General features: G+C 43.1%; 2 long non-coding RNA genes across 2 annotated transcripts; both read right to left on the reverse strand.

Annotated features, from left to right (window-relative positions):
• Gm34726 lies at positions 1-10,565 on the reverse strand. Its single transcript, XR_003949584.1, has 3 exons — positions 10,334-10,565; positions 1,891-1,978; positions 1-1,688 (listed from the first exon to the last, which is right to left on the reverse strand). It is a non-coding gene; the product is annotated as a predicted gene, 34726 (long non-coding RNA).
• A 4,440-nt stretch (positions 10,566-15,005) lies between these two features.
• Gm11494 lies at positions 15,006-23,794 on the reverse strand. Its single transcript, XR_388953.3, has 4 exons — positions 23,670-23,794; positions 19,434-19,544; positions 16,570-16,677; positions 15,006-16,405 (listed from the first exon to the last, which is right to left on the reverse strand). It is a non-coding gene; the product is annotated as a predicted gene 11494 (long non-coding RNA).
• Between the last annotated feature and the right edge of the window lie 510 nt (positions 23,795-24,304).

Below are 24,304 nucleotides of genomic sequence, written 5' to 3' on the forward strand. Positions count from 1 at the left end.
AAAGAAACATTTTTAGATTTAGTGCAAGCTACTTCTGACTGCACACTCAGGATTCCAGGATCCACCCCCTCCTGCAGCAACACCACAGGAAGGAGTCTGAGAAGTTCTGGACCACCATCAGGAGAGCCACAGATACATGGCCAGAGCAAAGAGGAGCCTGATGACACCATTGTCCCCAGACTGTGATGACACCATTGTCTCCAGACTGTGGATTGGCTACGGAGTCGGCTTCCAGCTGGGATGTGTGTGGTCCAGGGTGGGGAAATGAAGCATGCGGAGCTCATGTGTGAGTTTAATGGCTCAAACTTGTTCAAGAAGACATTTTCAAATTTCACACCCAACGAGACATTTACCCATTCCCACCAGAACACCTGACTCAAGCTCAGGGATGTGTGGTAACTTGCCAAAGAGACTGATGTAAGCCAGTTCTGCCTGGGCCATTTATAAAGGGAACATTGAGGAGGAGTCTTTCCAATATCACTTCTCAAGCTGGACTACAAAGCGCAGCTAGTAAAAAAAAATATCCACAGGATTTTTCACCTAAATGTGTATTTCATTGGCCATTCAACACTTGAACAAAAAATCACAAAGTTATCAAAATCACAAAATTATTAAGCAAACTGAAAGTTGAATTCCCACTCACACATAATAAGTACACATGGTATTTATCCTACATAAATATACATTTTCTCACAGTGACATGTTCTCATGAAATCTGTAGTACATCATACAGTAATAGACCGTGCCTCTTTTTTCTTTAATACATTCAATAGTATCTTGTTGTAAAAGGTTTCTTAGAGTTAAAACACTGTGTTGTGGTTTTAACCCTCAGTTTTCATATAAACACTAGGTAAATATATACATTTAATGAATTTTAAAGATTATGAACTGCTGAAATTTTGTCTTATTTTGAGATCTGGAGTTATCTGTGCCTTAGATCTCACAGAATAAGCACCAAAAAAAGAGTAGGGTCATTCGCAAGGTTCTATGAACACCATGGCTTGACATGATATACGGATTGGTTCAACAGTGGCTCAAATGGTATAGAGGTAACTATCTACATTCTAGACTTAAAGCCCATTCTATAAGACAGAACTCATGATGAGTATCAGTAATGAGGCCAAAACCAAACCAAACCAAACCACATATGACTGGCTACATCATAGGTCATAGAGGAGAACCTAATATTAAATAAACATAGGAATAAACTGCCCACTGTGTTATACCACAGATTTGTGCATCTCTCATCCTTAACCAGAGAACCGCCTTTTTGCAATCGATTGTAATTAATAACAAAGACCCACATCTGTTCAGTGGGCAGAGAATAACACTGTGGGTACATATCTCTAAATGGAACACCTTTCTTGCAAGGCCCCTGAGATCACTGAAAAAGGAGTAGAGAGATGGGAAGAGGTGGTGGGCATTTTTAGTGACAACGTTTTTGTTAGCCATGACTGCACAGCTGCACACTAGAACTCACCGTGACTGCAGATGCATGTACACGACATACATAAGATCACAGCAGCAAAAATCCAATGTAGGCTGGCAAGGGGCTCGTGATAACTGGTGGCCACTAGGGAAGGGAGAATCAATTTTCTTCCAGGATGCCCATCCTGAGAAGAAACCCACGCTTTAGTAGATCGTTCTCCACACGTGCACATACAGGAAGCATGAAGTAGATTCGGTGGCTATAAAAAGTAGAGGGCGTGAAGTTCTAATGGGTGATGGAAGGGAAGTGAGAGGAACAGAGAAGAGGGAATGGGAGTGTGGATTTGACCAAAACACATCATATTCATGCATAAAATTCTCAAACAATAAACACATTATTAACAAGAAAAAAACTCATTCCAGGAGATTATAGGCTGTGTCAATTTGACAGGTAAAACTAACCAGCATCGCTCTTAACTTCATTTTGTAGACAGATAAAAGCAGGAGATGAGGATTTCATTAGTATGATTCTGATTCTTCCGGCGAGTCTCTGTATAAAAAAAAAAAAAAAAAAAAAAAAAAACCATCATGAGAAATGTTGTCAGGATGCATTGTTGAACATGGAGGAAAATTTGAAATTAATGCAAATCCTTAGGCTGATAGTCTGGAAAAAGAATGTTTATCAGGCGACTGCTTGTTTGCTAGCTTCTTTTCCATGTTCACTAGGTCAGAGTCACACGCAGCCTTGTGTGTTGATCCTCACCCAGAGCACACAGCCTTCTCAACAGGGGTGGGCAGCTGGGCTTCCGCATTCCTGGAGTCAACAAGGGACAAAGCCTTCTCATCCATGAGCACAGGAGCTGGGTTCCAAGAAAAAGACCTCCACTAAGAGAAAGGATTTGTTCACATCTGCAAACAGACCTCTGGGCCAAACTTCTGGCCAGTTTGTTGCAGTGCACTTATATACAAAGACAGATAAAATAAACCAAGTAAAATAAATTATCAAGAGGTTACCTTGGGGTAAGGAAAAAGAAGCTGCTGACAGATCATTGTGAAGTGTTGTGATTCTGATTATCCTCACACTTCACACACAATTCCCATGTACACAAAAGGTTGTGTTTCCCCACTAACTGTATGCATCAGAACTCCATGAATAAGCACACACATCTGTGAATGTGCGCGCACACACACACACACACACACACGCATACACACACATGGGAATACACACATATCTCTTTTTTTCAGTGATTGTCAGGTATGAATCTTACTTGTTAGATTCCACTTTTTTTAGAAGGATGAAGTAATTCTTATCTCAGAGCCAAATCACTGTTGGGACCAAAATGGGATAGGATTGTACAGGAAAGACTCCAGTCATGTCCCCCAAGAAGCTGGCAACATTGTATCCTCAAGTCTAAAATGTTGAGCCTGCTATGGTGGATCCTGTCTGGGAAACTGCTTCAGTTTAACTCCCTCTGGGTTGGTATGTGCATTTTCTACTAGGAAAAAAAAAATGAAAAGCTTGTTATTTTTGAGAATCAAAAGGGGGAAGAGGTTGGCTTTTTCCACAAAGGGGCAACCAACAGCTGCGATTTTTAAATGGCAGTAACTGACAGTAACAGCTTGGTGGCATCTTATTTAATGGGAAGAGACTAGTCACTTCATGCCCTGGTTGCTATGTACAGAGATGCAAGGACTCCATAACAGAGGCTGTGAGAAGCGTTGCTTAGGGTAGCAGGGAACAGAGCCTGCCCCCAAGACAAAGGGGGGGACATGCGCTTGTCTCATCCTATTAGCATTTACAAGGTGAGCAGAGTAGAGTTTGGGAAGGTGATCCCAGGAAGCAAGAAGTCATGAATTGCTTAAATAGCTCTCCAAGAAACTTTATTTCACTTGTAACAACCTAATTAAAGAGTACAGGTCTCCCATGGTCATATTTATGCATTGTGAATAACTGGCATTTCAAAAATAGTATGATTTTTCCATTTTATACCCTAGGGAGTTCTTTGACCCACAGCCATTGGCCATTCCTCAGAAGAGGATGAGAAATGAGCCACATCCTTTAAGATGTGAAAGCTGAAGATGGAGCGGGAGAGTTTCATTATCCTGAGGGAAAAATAATCCCTAATAAATGTGTGTGTTTAAACGCTGACACCATTGCATACACTAGCAAGATTTTGCTGAAAGGACCCTGGTATAGCTGTCTCTTGTGAGGCTATGCCGGTGCCTAGCAAACACAGAAGTGGATACCCACAGGGATGGATCACAGGGCCCCCAATGGAGGAGCTAGAGAAAGTACCCAAGGAGCTAAAGGGAACTGCAACCCTATAGGTGGAACAACAATATGAACTAACCAGTACCCTCTGGAGCTCGTGTCTCTAGCTGCATATGTAGCAGAAGATGGCCTAGTTGGTCATCATTAGAAAGAGAGTCCCCTTGGTCTTGCAAACTTTATATGCCTCAGTACAGGGGAACGCCAGTGCCAAGAAGTGGGAGTGGGTGGGTAGGGTAGTTGGGGGAGAGAGTATGGGGGACTTTTGGGATAGCATTGGAAATGTAAATGAAGAAAATACCTAATAAATAAAAAAATGTGTGTGTTTAAAAGACAAACAAACAAACCAGAACACATATTTTCTTTACTTCTCACCATTTACCCAATCCTAGAAGAGACAATCAAGGACATGTGTGCCTGAAGCCTCACTGGAGAGGTTGCTGAGTAGGACATTGCCAGGTCCACGTTAGGAGCCAAAGCTGCTGACTGATGCGAGAGCCAAATACAAGAGGCAGGAGGCTGAAATGTCAAGTAGCTCACAGGCAAGACCTCAAGCCCTGGAAGCTCTGTGTGCAAGAGGGGAGGCAACAGACAACTGTTCTGTCAACTTGTGGATAAGCTTTGCTAGAGTGCGGCAGCATTAGTACACGTTGTTCACAGCCACTGTGGAGCGAGTCACACTTTTCCTTTGATGTCAAACCAGAATTTTGTATCTTAGATCCTCCTGCCATGAGGAAGCACAGCTCTTCTATCAGGCTTCCCAGAACAACCATTATTGAGTGTCCCTAAGGCATGTTGGCCTATTGTGCGGCTCCATTCACCGAGCAGAACTTTTAAGAAGAGAGTTAAACCAAGAAAATAGGAGATTGGAACAAAACTGCGAAACCAAATAGACCGCGATAGACTTGCATGGTGCATCAGATGCAATGGTAGGGGAATACAGATACATTAAAGGCACATAGGCAATTGTACAGAGCAAATAACATCTTGGGCCATACCCAAATTTAAAGTTGCAGTAATATCACATGTCTACACATGAGTAGCAAAAGATAAGGGAAGTTTCCCAAGTATGTGGATATTAAACAATACGTTCTTGAACAATGAATGAGCTAAAGAAATTGGAAAACATTTGGAAACGCATGAAGACAATGCCAAACACCAAAGCCTAAGGAGTACAGCAAAAGCTCCCACGAAGGACATTTTAACAGGAAACAACTCATCCGAAAAGATGTGTGGTCTCGGATGAGCGATCCAACTTGCTACCTGAGAAATTATAAAAACAAACTGAACTCAAGACATCATGAGATAAGTAATGTATAGGCCAATCACATTACATAGAAGAAATGGTTACATTTCTGGAAACAGATGATCCATTACTATTGAGAAGAAAATTTTTTTAAAAATGCATAAATGTACCTATAGCCTCCTCCCAATGGAGACAGGCTCAGAACCATGGGTTTCACCAGAGAATTCTAATAAAGTTTAAAAGAACACCAATTCTCTGAAGAAAAGGGACATTTAAATTCTTTACATAATGTCAGTATTACCCTGGTATCAAAAATCAAAGATATTTCTATTTGTTTATCACATAGACTATTCTGTTTCATTATGGTATTTTCAAAGAAAATGTGCTTTTGTTTATTCTCTTCCTTCCCATCTTCCTCAACCCCTGCCCTGCTCCCATGTGAATCCTCCAGCAGCTTCAACTCCACTTTCACGCCATGTGGATCTTCTCCCTTTTCCTCATCAACATCTCTTTCCCCCTCTCTTGGTCTCTTCTCTAGTTTCATAGCCTTCATCCCCCAACACCCATTTATACACATACATACATATGTTAAAAACTAGGATTCACACCTTCACTCTCCAAAGCTCAGGGAATAACACAAAGAGGCAGCAGAAAGATTGTAAAAAGCAGAGGCATAGCAAGACCAAAGTAACTGTAGTTACCAGCTCAAGATCTGCCCAAGATCAAACCAACCAACATTGCAGCTTGGAGTGGGGAGAAGGTTCATGCAACCCCTTAAGCTTAACTAAGAAGCTATAGATGGCCCATGGCTGGCTGCATGGGGAGAGAGAGTCAGTTTCCCTTAAGATCATAGCCTCTGGATGCACCTAGTCCTTCAGTGATTTAATGTTCTGGAGGGGGAGGTGATACCTAGAGGTGGACTCCCCCTTCTAGAAGAAAAAGGAGAGAGATGACTCAGAGAGGATCTGTGTGAGGGGGTACCAGGAGGAGAGGGGGTGATGGCTTAGGGATATAAAGTGAATAAAATAAATTTAATAACAATAAACAAAAAAAGTTTGTCCTCTGATAGCTGTCTATGCTTCAATGGATGGTCATACCCATACTTATATGAACTGCATAAATTAGGCTCCTTTGGTTATATTTTTGAGAGGACACAAGGTTAGTAGGGATGCTAGTGAGTGCTGGTGATCTCAGGGGAGTTCAGGGAAGGGATGAGTATGGTTATATCAAAATATGTTGTGTGCATGTATGAAATTCTAAAAACTATGTTATTAAAAAGATATGATCCACATATCAGAGAAAATATGATTCCTGTCTTTGGGAATCTGGATCATCTTGCTTGTTATATTTTCTGTATATATCCATTTTCTGCAAATTTTCATAATTTCCTTTGTCTTTACAACTGGGTAGACATCCATACTTTCATTATCTGTTCATTTGTTAGTAGGTATCGAAACAGGTTCTGTCTCCCTGATCACGAATAGAACAACAATAAACGTAGGTGTTAAAGCATCTCTGTGGCAGGATAAAGAATCCTCCCAGTTCTATAATGCCCAGGAGATACATTGCTGGATCATACGGAGATCCTATTGTTAAATGTTTGAGAAACCTGCACACTGGTTTCCGTGATGGCTCGACTACTTTACATGCTTGTCAACTGTAACTAATGGCTCCTTGTCTCCCACATCCTCCCCAGCGATTTTTGTCATTTATTTTCTTGAATAGCCATTCTGAGTGTGAAGGAAGGAAGATGAACTCTTACCTCATGACATATCCAATTATTAATTCAAAAGGCCCAAGTGTGAGTCATGACACTATACATCTCTTAGAAGAAAGCAGAGAGGATGTGGCAATAACTTCCTAGACATCAAAACAAAACTAAACCAAGAAAACAGGACTATGTTAACATAGTCATGCAATAATCTCATAAAGTTTCTAGTCAGCAAAGGAAACAATCCCCAAAAATCAAAGGCAACACGGAAGACAAGAAAATACTGGCAAAGCATACATTCAATCATGGATCGATGCCCCCAAATATAAAGTACTTGCAACTCAACAACACATCCATTTCTGTAAAAGCAGATGTGGCCTGGGGAGATGACTCGGGTACATTTGTCAGAGAAGAATGGAGACCCGACCTTGATCGCTAGTACACATGCTTGGAAAAAAAGCTGCATGCTGCAGACACACTTATAAAACCAGCGGTAAGGAAGCAGAGACAGGTAGACTCATGGGGATCCCTGGCCAGTGGGGCTGATCAGCAAGCTCAAAGTCTCAGTAAGAGACTGGCTCAAAAAAGAAAATATAAAAAAGAAAAAAGAAAAAGGAAGGAAGGAAGGCTTGGAAGACTCCAAAGACATAGCGCCCAAGGTTGACCTCTGGTCTCCACATGCATGCACACATATATGCATCTGGTCTCTACATGCATTCACACATATATGCATAATGTATTCACAACCACGCACACACTCCCTCACATCCACACACTTTCAGATAACTTGAGAGATCAGAGACCTCTAGTCTTTATAGCTTTGAATACTGGAACAATGCTTTCCACATAGCAAATACATTGCACCTACTAGAGACAAAACTCCATGAGACCATAATCTCTAGAGCCTCACCAATAAATTGTTTCTTTTAACCGCCATCCTCAGGGTGCTTTGTGTGTGTGAGGGTTAAACCTGTCCTCCAGACCTCAGTGTGTTGACTTTAGTATTTCTGGTATCTGTTTTGCTGGCTTGGCAATGGCTTAATTCCACATTGGAGAAGGAACCCAACATGTTCTCCTTGCCGGCTTTGGCCTTTGTCTCTTGTGTTTGAGAAGAGAAGAAGAGAAGAGAAGGAATTCTCTTCTTCCTTTTGTCCCTCCATCTTCTTTGTCTAGGAATTAGTCTTATCCTTCTCATCACTCTCTGCACTAAAGTATTGCCTATATCAACTAACACAAATTTAAGAGATCACACTGTACGGCAGAGTTTATTCCATGGTTTGAAAAAAAAATGTCCACGGGCCACAGCTCTGTACTGAACATTTAAATGACACTTGACACTTGAAAAACTACCAAGAATTTGACATTCAAAGAATGCAGTCCCAGCACCCTCATACACCAGAACTCTGGAAAAACACACACGTTTTTGTTTCTCATTCAAAATATTAATTTCCTACGGTGTTCCCAGCTTCATAAATCCACAGCTTCCTTAGGAAAATCCCCAAAACACTAGGAAATCTCTTTATCCTATCGCAGTGACATTGCTCTTCTGGAGGTGTCCTGGGGGAAAAAATGGATCCGCTGAATTAAAGACTGCTTTCAATGCCAACTGTGTACTTTGCGAGTTATTCTGCACAATTCAAACGCTATATAATATAGTTATATTGCAAAGTTTTGATGTTTTGCTTAATTATGAGTCTTGAGCCACATAGTGGTCCTTACTCCACGTCACCCTTCCCTCGGCTAAAATAGCCATCTGCTCACCTACAGACAGGAAGCCATTAGAAAAATGTATCATGGACAGATTTTCCAGTGGGAAGCTGGGACACATCATCACTTCAGCATCCTTTCCTGGGAATGATTGGAGGAGACTTTTCTTTTTCTTTCCCCCTCCCTCCTCCTCAGTTTGTGGTCCCAACTCTACGACCTCAAGTGACTGCAAGTGGATTCCTTGAGGTTAACCAGACTTCTCTGCCTCATGGAAGTCCTGGTCACCAGGTGCAGCCAGGACTAGTCACCTCCAGCTGCTTGAAGTGGTGACATCATGGCAGCTCTTTCACTGCCTTCTTTGAGCTCTCTACAACTGGGCTTGGCTTCCTTGGGGAGCCAAAGAAGGACCAGGATTTACAATGAATGGGAGAATCCAGATCAGATCACAGGCTACAAGCACTCCCTTGCCTGTCTTCATTTATTTTTTTTTCTTTCTCACTTTGAGATTCTGCTGCAACCCTGGTGTGTGTTCTCTCAAGACCACATACAGACTACGATTTTCAGGATCTTCTAAAAAGAAAGTGCTCTCTTAGGCATGTATCCTTCCTTCCAGAGAAAAAGCATGGCAATGGATCCAGCTAGGATCCTTCTACCCCTGCATAAACCTGGCCTGACAGCAGGAGGTTTAAGTTTGTGCAAAGAAGGGTTGCTCACTCTAAGCACAGAGGGAAGAGGGCACGTGATTCCCATGAGACGAGCACAGAGGTCAATTTAGAGCTGAACTCACAGTCCTCTGCTTTTCTTCTTGATAACAGAGGACACTAGCTGGATGTTCTGGGCAATTCGGGGCCCTCTACAAAGGGCCATGGGGTCTTAGAACAGTCTGCACTGCAGGCCGCAGACTCATGTTGTCTAGAAACTTGGAATATTAGAAGTAGGGGGTGTCAACACCCCGTGTCACTCGGGAAAAGGATGCAGCAAGAGGAAAATGAGCTAACACCAGCACAGCAAGTAACAGGGTGAGCTAAGGACCTGGAACAATAGCAAGAGTCATCCCTACTGGGTGTATCTGCTCACTGCTTTCCAAGCTGTTCTTCATCAGCTGAAAGAGGCCTTGCTGTCTTCTTGGTACTGGCTCTTCCAGGGCCACCAAGATGCCAACGCCTTTTATGACACTGTCCCATTCCCTACACTGTTATAATTAACTCATTTAATAAACCCTTACTGAATACATGGTCAATATCAGGCTCAGAACTTCAGGCTGGAGGTTCAGAGGTGGTACCTGATCTTACAGGACACACAGTCAAGTTAAGTAAATCCATCCATGGATGGGGTCTATAGCTGAGCACAGGAGAGAAGAGAGAGCAAGTCAGTCCATGGGGAAGCAGAAGAACGGTAGAGAGTCAGAAAAGGCTTAGAGGCAAGGGAGCTTTAGAAGCGAACCAGGATGGTGTCTTTGCAGCTGAGGGAAAAAGAACAGGATGCCTGAATAGAGCAGGCAAAGCCTCAGACTGTGAGTCACCCATTAAGCACCACTATGACTACAAATAATGTATAATCAATGAAGCCAGGGGAGGAGAGAGAACAGACAGGAGCAAGGAGGGAGAGCAGGCAGGACAGGAGGAAGAGGGGGAGCAGAGAGGATGACCAAGGTCCCCCTTCACTGCTGTAGCCAAAGAGAGGCAGCCAGCCAGATGCTAGAAGCAACTTGAGGCATGAAATAACTGTACGTCAAGAGAGAAACCCATTATACAAGTCTCTAGAGGAGACACTAGGCTGGCTAAAGAGACCTCAGCCCATAGCCTGGTTCTAAGACTAGGGAATGTGGGCTTTTGTTTGGGGCTGCAGGGCTGGCTTCAGAAAGCACACAATGACCAGTGTTGAAACTCCCTTTTTGGAAGGAAGAACAGTCACACATCTGGGGAAGGTTAGGGTCAAACATATAAATGAGGGGAGCGGAGTACATTACCCGAGACGCTCTGTCTGTGACGTCAATCGCTGCTGGCTTTGGACAGAGGTCGTTCTCTCGTGCATTAGGCAGGAGCCGTTAACACTGCCCAGCACTCTAGTGTTTATGTGGAAAATGTGAGCCAGGAAGTTTCTCCTCATTGTGATTTGGAGGTTGTCAAGGAGCTGCTCTTTAGTGGTTGGTTTCTGTCTCTCCCACCTTACCAACCCTGTTGTTTCTGCTGATCTTTGTCCTTGTCTACTCCCTCCCTTTAATATGCCGGGAGACACGGTTTAGAAGACACAGGGCTCATCTGGTGTGTGTCTGTGTTTGTTTGTGTGTGTGTGTGTGTGAGAGAGAGAGAGAGAGAGAGACAGACAGACAGACAGACAGACAGACAGAGACAGAGTCAGAGACAGAGTCAGAGAGACAGAGAGAGACAGAGAGAATAACTAACATGCAATATTCTCTCTCTGTCTCGCTCTGTGTCTCTCTCCCCCTCTCCCCCTCCCCCTCTCCCTCTCCCCCTTTCCCCCTCCCTCTCTCTCTTTCTTTCTCCATTATAGACCCATTTGGCGCCCCACCCATCTCTCCATGGCTGCAGGCACAGCTGGGAACTGAGCTCTCAGAGCAAAGATTCCTCCTGTGACATCAATGAGGGTTTTAACCATTGATGCCTTTCCCTTTCAGACTCCAGGGAGCAAGCTGCTCTCTGCTCAGGCACCTTCATGGCCTGTCCTCAAAGCCCAGTCACTAGGAGACAAGGCACTGAGCCAGGGCCTTCCTTTATCCCCTCAGCTGTCATTCAGATAAGAGTGGTGGATGCCAAATCTGAGTGTAGGAAACTCCTCCCAGCCTTAAACAACCTTTGCTCACCTCTGCCCATTCCAGCACACACCAGGCCATTACCACTACCTGGGTAATGAACCTGGACAACTAGAAATCTTTTTTTAACTTTCAACTTTTTTTATAACTTTTTTTAAACTTAATTCTGAGCCAGATATGCCACCGGCATTAGCAAAAACATCATATGTGCTATTGTCATGGGCTATTATTCACTAACCATGATTCATTTTAAGAATATAGAAAGAACTACAAAAACATATGCCAAAATAAGAAAACAACCAACCAATAAATGGGCTAATGAATAGAACAGACTTCGTGGATGGGACAGGCGTTCTCAAAACAAGAGGCACAAATGGCCAATAAATATTTTTAAAAGTATTCAACATCCTTTGCCGTCAGAGAAATGTAAATAAAAGTTGCTTTAAGATGTCATCTCAGCCTGTTCAAAAATAGGTAACAATTAAGAAAGCAACTGACAAATGCTGGAATTGGGGAAATTCCACTTTAGTCACTACTGGGGGAGGGTAAACTAGTGTCCTTACTGTGGAAATCAGTATAAAAATTCCTCAAAACATACAAACTACAGTTACCATATGAACCAGCTACTCCTGGGTCCGTACCTACCAGCTTTGAACACTCATCACTGATGCTCTATTCATGGTAGCAAGAACATGGAACAAGTCTAGATGTCTGTCAATGGATGAGTAGATTGAGAAAATATGGCATATACATAAAAATAAAATTTTGTGCAGCCACAAGGGGAAATAAAACAGTGAGATTGTCATGGGAAGAGATGGATCTGGAAATCATATTAAGTTAGGTAACCCAGATCCAAAATTTAAAATTTCTCCCAGGTGAGTTATACATGTGTGTGTGTGTGTGTGTGTGTGTGTGTGTGTGTGTGTGTGTGTGTGTGTGTGTGTGTGGTGTGTTTGTAAAACATAAGACAAGAAAGGAGTGTATAAGAGGAGGTCTTAAAGACAGGAAGTATTAAGGAAGTAGGACAAATTAAAAGAGGGTGGTAGAGAACACGTGACATGAAAGTGAAGAGAGGAGTCCTCAGAGGAGGATCACTGGGACATAGGGTGGGGGAGAGAAACTGGAAGACGAGCATCAGTAAGCCCAACATATATGTACGAAAATACCCAAGTGAAGCCTATTCCTTTGAATGTTAACTTCTAAGCAAACAAATTAAAAGCAAAGAAGACCAATGCAAAAATCATCATCACGGAGCATCTAACACTATTTTTGTGTTTGTTTTGAGTGGCTACTGTCTATACCACTCAGATCCTGTCCCTCCATGATGCCGACTGCTATGATGTTTGAGAGACCGAGAAGACAAGGAACATATGGAAAATACAAACACATTTGAATACCAACTCAATCCAGTGTTAGCTGAATAGCCAATAGGCAAAAGAGGGAAAAGAAGGAGAAAAAGAATATAATTTAAAAACTTTTACAGATATTTTTTCTCAGTAAATACCTTGATGTGTGACTGTTAATCCACTTATCTAGTTAGCCTCCATATTTGCCCTTCCCATCAATATCTACTTCCGGGTGGGACCACTCTTCTGACTTTTATCACAAGAGAGCTGTTTCGTTGGGCTTGTTTAGTTGTGAGTCTAGCCTTTAATGAATGAGCCATCTCTCCATCCCAAACAGGCCCCTGAACACAAAGTACCAGCAGTAACTAAGAGTTACACAGTAAATTGTGAAACCACAAAGCTAAGTCAAGTCTGTCTAAATTCAATGCTTTTCCTCTTTCAACACTCCCTGTGAGGTGAGGCAACTCGTTAGTTGGCTGTGTTATCCACACTGCAAGGACACGTGACAGCTCAGGAATCCATAGTGCCCAAGCCTGACTCTACAGCACGGAGGTTAAATTAAGGAGAGAATATGTGGCCACAACTACAGCATAAGTATGCACCTGCAAACCGGACAGACAAAGCTTTTTCATTCCAGAGATCTAGGTGGTTAAAAATGAAAATATTTTCAAGGAAAGACAGTGGGACTTGGGTTTGGTCAATAAACTGCTTGCCCCACAAGCAGGTACCTAGAAACTGCACAAAAGCTTCTAGATTTTTGTGTCCTACAACTCCCTCTCTGAAAGGCTATGCCTTTAAATCTCATCCCTGAGTAATATAGAACAGTTAAACCTGGATTTGATTTCTTGTTTCCTCATTGTTAACGCTGATTAACTTTGGGCAATTTAAACAAAGACATTGTATTTTCGTCTTTTAAAAATAGAGAACACGACACCCACTTGTAAAGGATGCAGAGTGGAGCAAGTTAAGCTTATTACTTAATATATTTTTGAGGACCTGGTCAAGAGGTCCAACTTGTGAGCCAGTCAGGTTGCTCACTTTGAAGGTGATGAACACATTGCCTGGTGTAGGAAAACCTTTCCTGTGTGCTTTTCGCCATAGCAACACCACCACTGTTGCCACCATCTTCCTCTTCATCATCCACCTGTTTTTGTGCTACATTGGTATTTGTCCAGAATCACAGTGCAGCCAATTGGGGCGCTCCGTGTTCAGTGGGAGACCTTGAGGAAGCCCTCCATGCTTCTGGTCACTCTGATTGACACTTCCCTAGAATCTTAGCTCTTGACTGTACCTGTTCCTCTAACCCCAGTCCTGTGTTAACCTCAATCAAACCCACAGCTATACTCCGCTCAGGCAGATTTGTTGCATGTGATGCAAACTGCAGTAATTGGTGGTCACACGATAGCTAGGCCAATGCCCACCACATATCTCAAATATTACCCCCTTCCCAGTTTCCCTTCCGCAAACCTCTTATGACCTCCCCCTCCCCTGCCTCTATGAGGGTGCTCCCCAATTCACCCACCCACTCCTGCCTCAGTGCCCTAGCATTCCCCTAGGCTGGGTCATCGAGCCTCCACAGGACCAAGGGGATCCCCTTCCATCGATGCCAGATAAGGCCAAGACTTTCCTTAAACCCTTTCCTAATGGTTAGGACTTATTCCCAGAAGCTGGAAATGCCATTCTCCTTGTGAAGCCACCGTAGAACTCTGTTGCATAAATATTGAACCTCACTGGTTCCCACTCAGTTTCTCTTAGCGTTGCCCATGCTCCCACCACAGTGTTGAACCCCAAGTTTGCCTATTAGCTAAAAATAGCCGTATAGAGTATTCTAAAGAAGAAACCATAGAACTCTGGGAGAGGCTATACAGGGAGCAATGTCCTTTCCTCCTCAGATCCTGCTCTATCACGACAGACTGCTAACACTGCATACCTGGTTTGCTGTTTGATTGGGCTGTTGCTTTAAAGAGTTCTAACTTAGAGGCTTTGGTCCCCATGCTCAGCTAAGGTTAGTACTTTCCAATGACCTGAATAAAACTAAAATTATTATTTTTAATTTCCTAGTGAAATGACAGTATTAAAGCTACATTTTTTATAAGAAAATTAAAAACTCTGGGTAGCCTCAAACTCAGAAAGATCCTACCTCTCTCTGCCCCATGAGCACTGGGATTAAAGGCATGAGCCATCATACCCATTAAATTAAAAACATTTGATGGCTTGAAAATCTCTACATCATTTTGAACTTTACTTAAATGTCCAATAATGTTTTTCTTAGAAACAAAACCAAATGCAACATCTAATTTTTTAAATGTGTAAATTACAAAATAATATGCTTCCAAGTAGAAATAAAATGGAGTAGCTAAATGTTCAAACATCCAGCTATAAGCTCAAGGAAATATGTTTTAGAAGATAGCCCAATAGTAGACCACTTGCCTGTGTTCTGCTATTCACTTGACTAAGATCCAAGGTTCAACCTCTAGTACAACACAGCCACAAACAAAGATAAAGAGGCTGGACATGTTAAAGAGTGTAATTTTTAAACTTTAATTAGACTGATGACAGAGCACATAGGCATTTTAAGGAGAAATATTAATAAAATGAAATAGATATAACCAATTACATACTTTCGTTGTTTAGAGCAAATAGTATTTTTTTCATGCTTCCATAGACTATTTATATTACATAAACAAAAATATGCAAAAGGGAAAATAAAAATTATGAAACAAATGATTAAAGACCAACAAATGTAAAGAGAAAACTATGCAGCGGGTTTCTCATAAAAAGTAGCTTTCACATATTAATAATTAATTTTAAATTTTAAGTCACTAAAATGTTCCCTATTAAAAGAGAAAATTACTTGTGGCATAAATCATAAGCACAAAGGAAGTCATCTACTTTAAGTCCATAGAAAAACTGCTGCTCTTGGTACTTACTGGAGATGCAAATTAAATTTGTGGGAGGAAAACTCATTAGTGCGCAGCCAGAACTTTCAAGAGCAATGGGCGGTGCAATAAAAATGATCATCAGTCGTTTAAAGTGGCTTTTGTACTGAGCTCAGGGTGGCAGGAAATGGAACTAGTACTTTCTGTTTTTCTTCTCTTCCCCAGCTTCCTGGCTGACATCTTATCTATGCCTGGTCTTCTACATTGTTGGGCAAACGAAACCAGATTGTGAACATCCTTAAATGCCATGGAAATACGGAAAGTGGTGTAGATTGTGCTTCTTAATAGTCAACGAGAATGCAGTCTCAGCTCACGAAGTAGAACCAACCCATTACATGCAGATATGTGTGGTTAGTAGGTTACAAGACAATCAAACTGATCTCTCTGGGTTTGTCAGTAGATGTCAATAAACAGTCATTCTGCACTTGGTCGCCATGCCATGCAGCAGGCCACATGCTCCAGCTGAAGAGTGTGTGTAAAGAAAGCAGACTTGCTCGGGAGACTGCTGAGATGTCTCAGCCAGAGATCAAGACTGAGCGGTGCTCTTGCAGAGGACTCAAGTTCAGTTTCCAGCGCCCACATCAAGCAGCGCACAACTGCCTGCCACTCTGGCTCCAGGAGATCCACTGCCCCCTTCTGGCTTTTGAAGGCAATTGCACTCATGTGCCCATCCCCAACACATATACATATATGGTTAAAAACATAAAAATAAATATTTTTATTTTAAAAATAGACACTATCCCACATCTTGTCCATGGGCATGGATGAGATTCACTAGTTCATTTGAGGGCCCCAGGAACCTGAGACTATTTTGTCTAATGTTGGTGTGAGCAATTATTTTATATCCTGTCTTTACAGATTTGCAAAACCCCCAGATGGGGCTTAGGTAGGCTTCAAGTTCTAACTTGACTGTAAGGGTCTCATGTTCTTATCCCGACTATACTCTCAGATGTGGACATCTGTTTTGGAAACTGAGGCACTGCCTGAAAATAAAGAATACATCACAATTTATAGTTACTTTCATAAGTCTGTCTTCTCTGACTTTCTCATCAGCAAGAATAATGTAATACAGAACTCTCCAAGATCCCTCCCCCTGGAGAAAAAAAAAACAGTTTTGAAGAGACAACTAATGAAGCAGCTATCTTACCTAAAACACAAATAGCCGAACAGCTGTAGATGCAGCTCCATGTAAATCATTGACGTCAACTGTGCCACCACAATGGTGATAAAAGCCAGGCACAGATGATAAGTCAGCCTAGAAACATAGGCAGGAAACGTGGAAAGGCCATAAGAACATCAGTAATTGGTGGCATTCTCACAAACCAACAGAACCAGATACCGGAATATTAGCACAAAGTACACGCTGGGGTCTGAACGTCTGAGCTGCATGTCCTCATTTCTTTGCCAAGATATCGTGGGAAAATGGCTGAGGTTTATTCTTGTATGATCTAGGGCAGTGGTTCTCAACCTTCCTAATGCTGTGACCCTTTAATACATACAGTTCATCATGATATGGTTATCCCCACCCCAACCATAAAATAGTTTCGTTGCTACTTCATAACGGTAATTTTGTTACCGTTATGAACCGTAATGTAAATATCTTATATGTGACTCCCATGATGGTCATGACCCACAGGTTGAGAACCACTGATCTAGATGGACACTTTAAAACTAAGCTGTCCCTCCATTCTTCCTAAATTCGTCCTCAGCCCATTGCGGCTGATGAGTTTACAGTCCCTCTGTCTATAACATGCCTCCCATGACTTTCCCTGTCTGGCTCCTCCCACCATTTAGGTCTTAGCTTAAACAACAAGAATTCTGAGGATACAAACAAGTGACCTGGGGAAGGATGATCGTTCAGGCTGAGGGCCGTGACCAAGCACAAAGGATTTCAACAATGTTGAGCCTAAGTTTGGAGCACAGAAAGCAGACAAGCACTAGGTGAGAGGGTCAGCCAGAGAGCACGTGGTTCTTTAAGAAGTTTCGTCTTCATCTAATGCATAACAGGTAGGCAGAAGGATTTTTAAGCAGGACAATGAGAAAAGCGTATGTTACTGATCATGAGCTCAAACAAAAGAAGTTTTGTAGTAAAGAATGGGGCTTGGTCATAGGTCAACCCTGGCACAGTAGAAGCAGTGTCTGTTGTCTGACATCCTTCTGCCCAGCACTGCTCCCCAGGACACAAGGCACCACTGCCTCCAACCTCAACCCAGAAGATGAGCCATAGCCCGCGCTCTGAACTTTCTCTCACTGTTCTCAGAGCATCAAACTGCTTTCCAACTCAGGCCTGCCCCACCCTGTATGCTGTTTCCTCTGCGTGCAAAGCTTTTCCAATTCCCAGCCTGTTCGCCCCCTTAACGCCTCTCCCTCCTGGCTCAGCTGAAACACCTTTTCTCCAGAGAAGCCTACCTTGACCTCCCCTCCCAGCCACTCCCCTTCCCCTCCCCCACTCTGGATGACATTGGTCACCTGATGCTATAATTCCCTGGACTACAGCTCCAAGAAAGTCTCATTCATTCACAGCATTAACCACAGTACACATCCAGCTGAAAAGGGAGGCTAGCAGTTAACACCCCAGATTTTCTACTTGGCACCCCAGTAAACATAGGAAATAAAAATAATACTTAGGTAAACTGAGCCTTGGTTTTATCATTTGGAAAATAAGAATAATGGAAGTTCCCATTTATCTATTTAGAGAGTAGCATAGTATCTTGCACAAACTTCAGTACTCAGTAAGTACTTACCACCATCATTCCTAGGACAGTACTTTGTAATTGTATATTAACAAGGTTGACTGATTAATGCCTTTCATTCTTAACAGACTAACCTCTGAAATGAGGCAGGATCAGTAAGGGACAGGTTTAGCAAGGCAGCATGCCTCACTTACAGTAAAAGTTCAATTAACGTTGAACAGATTTATATTGTTCTTGGATGCAGGATTCATTGCCTAGGAAGATTCTTGCTGGATGTTCATGGCAACATGGAGTCTAGTCTGAAGACATGACTCAGGCTAAAACGTTGGATCGTGTTTATCCTAATCTGCTACGGCTGGTATACCACCATAGACTTGAGGGCTATAAGCAACATAATTCTATTTGTCATAGGTCACAGAGTTAGAAGGTCCAAAGGAAAGCATCAGATTCTGTGTTTGTGGAGAGGCCACTTCATTGCAGTGACAACCTTGTCCCTGTCCCTTCTCCATGTAGTGCAGGAGCTAAGTCTTCACTGAATGTCTTTTTTTTTTAATTGTCTTTACATCAGATCACAATGCCCCTCCCTCCCCTCTTCCCAGCCCCACCCCTTCAAATCCCTTCCCCCATTGCACCCTCCCCTTCTCCCCATAGAGGGCTAAACACCAAAATTTATAAAGAACTCAAGAAGTTAGAAAACCACAATCCAAATAACCCAATTAAAAATGGGAGTACAGAGCTAAACAGAGAATCCTCAACAGAGGGCTCCAGAATAGCTGAGAAGCACTTAAATAAAAGTATAACATCCTTCATCATAGGGAACTACAAATCAAGATGATCCTGAAAGTTTATCATACACCCCTAAAAAACTTCTAAGATCAAAAACTGAAATGATAGCACATGCTGTCAAGGATGCAGAGCCAGGGGGAACCCTCCTCCATTGCTGGTGGAAGTGCAAACTTGAACAACCACTTTGGAAATCAATTTGGTGGTTTCTCAGAAATCTGGGAACAGCTGTACATCAAGACCCAACTATACCACTCCTGGGCATATACCCAAAAGATGCCCTACTATACCACAGGGACACTTGGTCAACTATGTTCATAGCAGTTTTATTTGGAATAGCCAGAAACAACCTAGACATCCCTCAATGGAAGGTCTTTTGTTGAGGTCAGTAAGCCTTCCAAAGGCACCATCACGTAATGCCATCAATCCTGGAGGCAAGGGTCTCAATACACGAGTCTCTGCAAGCACATATTCAGGCTGTAGCCGTAATTGGGCCTCCTATCTGGTTATCATGAGCAGCCTCTGATGTCCCCACCTGTTCTTCTTTGGAATCCATCTCGGTTCTGACCTTCAGCCTGAGAACAAGCCATGACATCCTCATAAGGAAGTACTCTCCTTCCAACACAGGTGGGTCACAGATTGGGTTCTATAACACAGATTTAAAAAAGAGCAGAGGATGATTTTATATCCAAACATGAGGGAGGGGTCACATTGGCTGGGAAAGTTATAGTGTTGGGGGGAAGAAGACAGAATTGGAAGGAGCCATAGTTTAGGAAGAATGTCAGAGTTCCAAGCATGCAGCAATTCTCAGATGCAGGCAAGCAGGGGTAAAGTCAGCATATACCCTCTTGCTGCTGCTGCTGCTGCTGCTGCTGCTGCTGCTGCTGCTGCTGCTGCTGCAGTTCTTACCTGACAAAGAGAAGCTTTCTTCAGCTCAGAATCCAGAAGTACCTGATCCACCGAGAACTCAAGGTTGTTTGGGCAGTGCCTCTGTGCACATTGGTGCTCACCCAGGGAACTACCAAGGTGCTGAGGCTCCATTCACAGAACAGCACCCATGGCAGGGGAAAGAGAAGCAGGGGAGAAGCAAACATAGGTGGGATGCTCCTTCAGAAACTCCGAGGTGGCGCTAAGGACTGCTGAGATCCAGGCAGGGCATAGAAAAGTATAGATTCTGATTATATTATTTGTGAGTTCCTTGGCATTTCATGTATATACTCCCTGTCCCCAGTGTGTGTGTCCATATTTATGTGTATTAAATACAGGTGCATGTGTGTTACAGTGTTTGTGTGGCCTCAGAGGATAACATCTGGTATCATTTTTCACCTTTCTCTTGTTGGAGACACGGTGGACACTTTGTAAACCAGACTACTTGGCCATGCGTTTTCTGCCTCTGTGTCTCATCTTGCTGCAGGAGCACTTAGATTGCAGTCGAGTGCTACCATATGCAGTTTCACATGGGTCCTGAGGATCTGAACGCAATCTTCATGATTGGATAGCAAGCACATTACTCACTGAGCTATATCCCAGTCCCAAGACATACCACGTCACTGAATTCTTACAGAAACCATGGTTGTATTTCTATTCCCATTTTAAAGATAACACTGGCTCTCTAGAGCAGCTGGTCAGCTTGTCTGGTGCACAGATATGAAGTGCATGCCTCCAAGGCCTGGGTTCTTATTTCATCCGACTATGTCGCAAATATCATAAACTTCCAGGAAAAAAAAAAGAATGGAACTAAGAAGGTTGCAAGTAGGTACCTAAACAATAGCAGGATGCAAAACCTGTACTTACTCATGTAGGATGATGTAAGAATCACGGTGCAAATACAACAGAACATTCGGCAAGGGTCTGAACAGGTACCCAGTTCCCAAAACACTGAGGAGAGCTACCCAGTTCATATGATAGTGTATTAAGGCACTATCGGGCTCTGAATCACAAACAAAATTAAATTCAGTCCCGTCACTTATCTTTAAGGTATCCATAATAGGTATCATTAAATGTAAGAAGTATTTCGCCTACTAGTACTTAGTACTTGGTACTTAGATTTGGCACCAGAATAGATATATTAATTCAGCTGCATTGAGTGTTGATACTATGTAGTATGTTTAGGCAGTCTTTAAGCTTTTGGAGAAAGACAGAACAAAACCCCCCATAACTCCTGATATTGAAGCTTAAGTTTTAGCAGATACAAATCTCCTATAAGATTTCTATTAGGAAAGCAAAATGGATGGGGGCAGGGAGGATGAGTTGGCTTAGGGGTAAAGTCACTTGCTGCCAAGCTGGGCCACCTGAGTTTGATCTGCAGGGCCCACACAGTAGAAGAAGAGAAGAACCAAGTCCTAAAACTTTTTGTTTGAGTTCCACATGCATGCTCACACACAAAAATAAACAAATATATGAATAAAATTAAGGGGGGGGTCTTTGGAGGGGTGACTTAGTCACTACAGTGACTACTGCACCAGCATGAGGACATGAGTTCTTATCCACTGTGTCTATATGACAACCTCGCTGGGGAGATGGAGACAGAAAGATCCCTGGATCGCACTGGCCAGACAGTCTAGTGAACTGGCATACTCTGGATTCAGTAAGAGATCTTGTCTCAAAAAAACAGAATAGAGAGTGACCGAGGAAGACACCCGAAGTCAACATCTGGACTTGCCCACGTGTGCACACAAAAAGAAAGTGAAGGGGATCAAGTGGAGGAGGATGGGGACAAGAGTGAGGGAGAGAAGATGACTATGGCCAAATGGTCAGTATATGTGTGTGTAGGAAAATGACAAAATAAAAGCCATTATTTTTTACAATTAATATATGACAATAAAGCATTTTCCCAGGGCCAGAAAGATGGCTCAGTGGATAAGAGCACTTGCTATTCAAGGACAATGACATGAATGAATTTTAGCACCCACAAAAGCTAGACATGGTCACATATGTCTGTAGTGTCAGTATTGGAGGGCAGAGACAGGCAGATGCAGGGAATTCACTGGCTGGGTCAGCCCAGTTGAAAGAGCAAGCTTCAGTTTGAATGCCTCAAAAATATAAAGTGAATGGCAGTAAATGCTATGCCCTCCTCTAGCCTCTACATACGCATGTACACATGTAAATCTACTGCTCAGATATAAGAGAGAGAGAGCGAGACAAACAGAGACAGAGAGAGAGACAGAGAGAGAGACAGAGACAGAGAGAGACAGAGACAGAAAGAGAGACAGAGAGAGACAGAGGCAGAGAGACAGAGAGCAAAATTGTTTTTCTCATATGAATTAGGTATGTAGGTTACTTTGTACCACATACCTTCAGAATTAGTTTGTGGTTATCTGAGCACCTTGCTAAATCTAAGCCAAGCCATTTTGAAATCAGGACATGCCCCTTTCTCCACCTGTCATGTCTTCAACACTTTCAGCAGACACCACGGCACTCAGATCACATAAGACCCTTCTATACACACAGTCTAAACTCAAACCAATATTGCAGTGCCAGGATCCAGAGCGATTAAAGGAAGGGAGAGATCGTGTTCCATCCAGTTGGATCCAGCATTTTGGAAGCTAACAGTTATTTGGATTTAGGGAGTAAAGCCGGAGGACTCTATGCCTAGACCCTGTCTCCAGCTGATGTGGGGCAAGACTGCAGAGCAGCCAGCCCTCTGCTTTTGAAGCATCAGTTGTTCATCTCAGAAGCGTCTCTGCCTTGCGATTGCCCCTCCTGCTGTTCCCACCGGAAAGGAGACAAGGATAAATAACATTTAGCCCATTCCTTCAGATCCAAGGACCTCTCTACTGGAAGCAAGGTCTCGCTTTCTTCTTAGAGACCTGCCTCCTCCCCTTTCCAGCTGGCACAGAGTCACAGGGCTCCTGCCAGGCTTCAGAAAGGACAGTCATTTGGTGATGCAAGAATTCAGACTGTGTTTTTGGTGAGAGCTGCCAAAGCTCTGGAGAGCCTGCTTAGGAGGGGGTGGGTTTGAAAGGAAGGGGAGGGGACTCTGTCTGGTTAGATATTAAATACTATTATTGAACCTTTTGAGCCAGGCTATCAAACTGAACCTCTCTTATGGTGGGCTATGAGACATGGGAGAGATTCCACTTATGTCATACCTCAAAATGAGACAAGCCCTCCACACAGCAAGAAAACAAGTAAGAGCCTGAGGACAGTTCCTCCAATAATTCAGGGTATAGAGGACAGAGATGGCAGAAGGAAGCCATGGACTGAATAGGGGCTACTCGCCCCTAGATCTGCCATTCTGTGATAAGTGGATGTGTCTGGCAGTGGACCTATGACCGCTGGCTCTTTCCACACTCTTGACCTCTTGGTAGGGAGTTTGTGAAGCAAGCTTTCCCACCCAGAGCCTGAGGAAAGACTTTGTCTGATACAGTGATCTGGGAATAGCCAGGATCCACTTGTTGTCTGGCTTCCCACATCCAGGGTAATGTGAGCTCTCTGTTTTTCATTACTCCCTGCTTATCACATCAGGCTGCTCTCCTGGGAAAGCAGTTTCATTTCCAAGAAACCTGCTTGGCTTCTCCTCCCTTGAGCTCTTCCCGACCAACCCTTCCCACCTCCCTCTGTGAAGCGTTCCTTCCTTTCTACTCCCCCAACCCAAACCAGAACCAAATCAGCTGCTTTCCCTTTAAAGTCAGAAACATCGGCTGCTAAGAGACTCTTTCTGAATACCATGCCTGTAAAGGACAGACAACTAAGATCTGGGCAGAGATGTCTTGCTGTTGCTTTTCCAGCTTAGAGCCTTCTCAGCAGTGTGGGCAAAAGGATTTCATACCTCAGTCTCTTCTGTAGGCACAGGTAGCGACCTGGTAGAGATCTTAGTTTGATTTTTACTGCTGTGATAAAACACTGACTGAGAGCGACTTGAAGAGGAAAAGGAGTCAGGAACTCAAGGCAGGCGCCTAAAAGCAGGAAATGAATCCCAGGCATGCTGCTTTCTGGCCTGCTCCCCATACGTTGGTACAGCTTCCTTTCTTATGCCACCCAGGACTACCTCTCTAGCGGTGGCACTGCCCACAAGCAGCTGGCCCTCTCACATCTGCCATTAATCAAGACAATGCTCTAATGACTTGCCTACGGGCCAATCTGATGGAGGCATTCTCTCATTCAAGGTTCTTCGTCCCAGATAACTCTGGGAAGATAACTCCATTGCCAAGTTGACCAAAACCAAAACAGAGCTAACACTGATAATATAAGTGCTCAGTGTGCTTGCACTTGGGGGACTTTTCATAAGATTCTTGGGGGCTACAATCTGAACGCTGGCTAAAGCAAGATATGCGGTCCAGCCCAGCTTCTAATCTCCAGGACAATTTGTCTCCAAGCTCTTGGGTGTAATGGGAAGGTTGAACATCCTTTGCTGTTCCACGTGACTCATGAGAACCTAGGAATAGTCTTAGCTAACTGAAGATG

The sequence above is a fragment of the Mus musculus genome, chromosome 11 (assembly GCF_000001635.26).
Source record: "Mus musculus strain C57BL/6J chromosome 11, GRCm38.p6 C57BL/6J".
Classification (NCBI taxonomy): Eukaryota; Metazoa; Chordata; class Mammalia; order Rodentia; family Muridae; genus Mus; species Mus musculus.